The sequence below is a fragment of the Phoca vitulina genome, unplaced genomic scaffold, assembly GCF_004348235.1.
Source record: "Phoca vitulina isolate PV1807 unplaced genomic scaffold, GSC_HSeal_1.0 scaffold32, whole genome shotgun sequence".
In the NCBI taxonomy this organism is placed as follows: domain Eukaryota; kingdom Metazoa; phylum Chordata; class Mammalia; order Carnivora; family Phocidae; genus Phoca; species Phoca vitulina.
The window spans coordinates 19,733,755-19,737,634 of record NW_022589735.1 but is presented as its reverse complement, the minus strand read 5'-3'; positions in this window follow the sequence as shown (position 1 = coordinate 19,737,634).

The following is a 3,880-nucleotide window of genomic DNA, read 5'->3' as shown; positions in this document are numbered from 1 at the left end:
ATTACCTAGCAAATTCAAGTCACCACCCATCATACAAAATTTAAGGCACTACTTTTTCAACAATTAAACTCAACAGACATATAATTACCCTAAGGGTCATTTTTTTTTTCATGAAAGTTTCAAAAGTCTTACTTTCGATTTCCTTAATTATCTCTTGTGGACCTGTAGCCAATATTTTGTATACTGGGAATATTCTGGGAGCCACACCTGCGGTAGCACAAAGTTAGAAACCTCAACACTCAACACAGAGAAGTCCATGTCAGCCCAGTGTTTTATCATGAAAGGACTGCTTGGCAGGAGATTCAAGAATGATTGAGCCTATCTTCCTCTTCTTCAAGTTTAGATCTCAATGGAAAGGAGCTAAGGACCTCCTATGCTGCCAGTCTTTTGGGAAGCACTGGAATTAGATTTCTTATGGAGAATAAAGGAAATACTAGAAAAACAAAACAAAACAACAACAACAACAACAAAAAGACCAAGACATTCCTCCAAATCTGTGACGACATTCTATCTCTGCAGATCATAAACAAGAAATATGATTTCAGAAGTCCACCCCAAAAGAGAGAGAACGAACACAAGTAGTTTTTGAATTAAGAACCATGGGACACAAAAAAAGAACATGTTCAGGGTACAATAGAAACTCAACGATTTGACTTAATAGAAAAAGAGTGAAATCTTCAATAAATTTATAATCCATTAAAATTAGTAAGAATAGACACTGAAAAAAGTCCTATCAGTTGTGCTAAGGATAATCATGAGTGTTATTCTAACGGAAATAAAGTAATGAAAATGAGGGAGTATGAAAGATCAAGTAGATAAGAAATACAGGCTGTCTAGGGTTTCCAAATTTTCCTGAGTGAACAACAAACAGAAGCTTATAGATCCAAAGGGCTCACTCAGTTTCAGAAGAACTTCAGAGTAGGTAGTCAATAAATACTGGATAAATGGGCTAACTATTGGCAGCAGAAAGACAATTCTACCAATAACTTAGTTAAATCAAGTTTAAGTAGCTATATAGCTCTCTAGAAACTCTTTGTATTGAATTAAAACAGAAGCAAAGAATGTAGCAATGTACTTGATGTACACCCTACTCCCTCACCATAAGTTAGTGGGGAAGGGAGGATGGCCAAAGGAAAATAAATTTGGAAACATACACAGGCTCAACAACATGGCCCTCATATAATATCAAAGTACAAAACATCCATTGAGCTGGGTCATTTTGGTTTGTTTAACATTTTGTTACTTCTAGTGGTTGTAGCCAATGTATGGGTCACTAGAGAAAGCTCCAGAATTTAAGTAGCAGCTTGGGGGCAATGTGGGCATTTTTAGACTCATTCATGGTAACTCACGGAGGAAGGACTAATGGAGATTTTTTTGTGTGGGGGGGTACATTCTTTACCTCCCCCAGAGCTACTCTTCAGCACTGCTGCTGGCATGATGACAGAGAGATGAGCTCTAATACAGTTCCATTTGTCCCTGTGGGCCACTCTTCTCATCATTTCTACACTCAGCCACCACCTCTTCCCCAACTTTGACATGGCTTTTATTTATTACTACTGATTATTTATCTGAACACTATCCCCTTGAGTTATACTTCAAAGCATGTGTATTTCTGATGGCATGCACTCTGTATGGCACATCCATCTACGTAGTTCTTTTCATAAAAAATACATAAAAAGTACCCCAAAACAGTATAGACAAAAAGCCAAAGGTTTGTTTATAGGAATTATTACATGAGTATTTTTTGAAAATTGTGTATGTGGGGGGAGGGGGTGTCTGTCTCTCTGTCTGGGCTGGTGGTGTGGGTAATACTGAACTGCCCACAGAATGTGGTGCTGTTCCCTAGGAACCAACAGCATGCACAGCCAAGAAAGCCCGAATAAGGGTAAACCTGTGTTTTGAATTTTTTTTTTTTTTCCCTGCATGAAGGTAACTGGCCCATGACTTTGACTTCAGCACTGTGGTTCTTGGCCCCAGAGACCTTGCATTATGGATACACTAAAGAAAAGAGGAGAAGAGAGGGTCTAAGTGGGAAGAAGAAATTCTGTAGGGAGAAAGCTTTATTAAAGCTACAAAATTAGGACATAATCAAAAACAAAACAAAATAAGGAGTCCAACTAGATTTCATTACCAGAGAAAAAACAAAATCAACTATATAAAAAGGCATATTGCAGAAACCATATTGAATGTCAGACCAAGGAGTCTGACAGGGAGCCAATCAATGTTTCCGAGTAAATAATTAGTAGACCAAAGTGAATTTAACTGAAGAAATTCCTAGAAATATATTTCCCTTCACATAAGACTATGAGTGTTAAAAAAGGAAAGAAGTGAAATACTCAAAAGGATTTTTAAAATGTGAAAGTAATGCAATGATATCCCTTAAAAAAAGTCAAAGAGGTGTTCACAGTAGCAGTTACAGAGGTGGGGTGGAGGGGCCCATGTTTTAGCCATCTTGAGTATCATCCTTTGATAAATAACCTAGAAATAAGATCTTTGAGGGAAAAAATCTAAATAAATTTAGCTTTTGAGGTCTAAATGCAAAATATGACTAAAGGTCAAAACTAAAATATCTCATAAAAATGGAACTACAAAAGTCTCAGTGAGAAATAATAATATAGCCAGAACAAAGCATTCTTCTGGAAAAAAAAAAAAAAAAAAACTGCAAGATGAAAATAAATAGGAGAGAAGCTAAAAGTGAGCCAAGACAGATCTATTGAAATGGAATAATTTGCCCATCTAACCAAGAGGGCTAGGAGAAGACAGAACATTTAAAGTCTGTAAAAACAGAGTCTTTGTACTGGTCATATAATTGCAATTAATTGAATCATATTAGAACAAGAGCAGGAGAAAATGGTCGATACACAGTACCTAAAGTTTACTTGTATGTAGAGGAAAAGAGAGTTAACATTATCAGCAAAGAATTACTTTACAATATATTACAAAATTATTTGATCAACTTAGATTGGGTAAAACACTAACAGAAAAGTTCAAACTCACTCATGCTTTGAGCCAAAGCTGATTTTAGAGACCTTTCGAAAGCCCTTCCAACTAAAAAGAAACACTCACTGTTTTTAGCTGTATTATATGAGGAGTCACCTACTTCTAAAGGGTACTTTACATCCAAGTAGACATCCCATAGACTGCACCTGGAAAAGGAGAGAAATTTTGACCCCAAAAACAGTAAGATCAGATTCCAAAGAGAAGATCCACATTCATAGCAGGAAGTCCTTTAGCTATTAAATTGAATAGCAGAAAGTATCTGAATATACTACCAGTCCAACTATCTTACAGTAGAGCCATTTTTTCCTGCCACCATTAAGTATGCTGAATACACAATAGGACCCAACAATTTAACATACCAAAATGACAGGAAACAAAATGTTTGACCCATAAAGTCAAATAAGACTATTTTTTGTGATCTCCCCAACTGTTTTGGGATCCTCTCATAAACTAGCCATCTCAATAATGTTCAGTTAAGATTCTTTGATTAAACAACAGAAGCAACTGAACACTATATTGAGAAAAAAAGCATGAAAATAAACCGCTTGTGTCTTCAGTCTGAAATGAAGAAATAAACACAAGCAACTGTGCATAAAATTTAGAAAAGGAGACAAAAGGAGGGCCAACATTAAAATGTCAGGAATTTAATATAGTCTAAATTGTAAGAGTGCCTGAAATGGTAATAAGATACATGAAGGATGAAGATGCTGAGGGGAAGCGAGAGAGGGAACACAAGCAGGGGCGGTGGGAGAGGGAGAAGCAGGCTTCCTGCTGAGCAGGGAGCCCGATGCGGGACTCGATCCCAGGACCCTGGATCATGACCTGAGCCAAAGGCAGATGCTTAACGACTGAGCCACTCAGGCACCCCCCCCACCCCCGT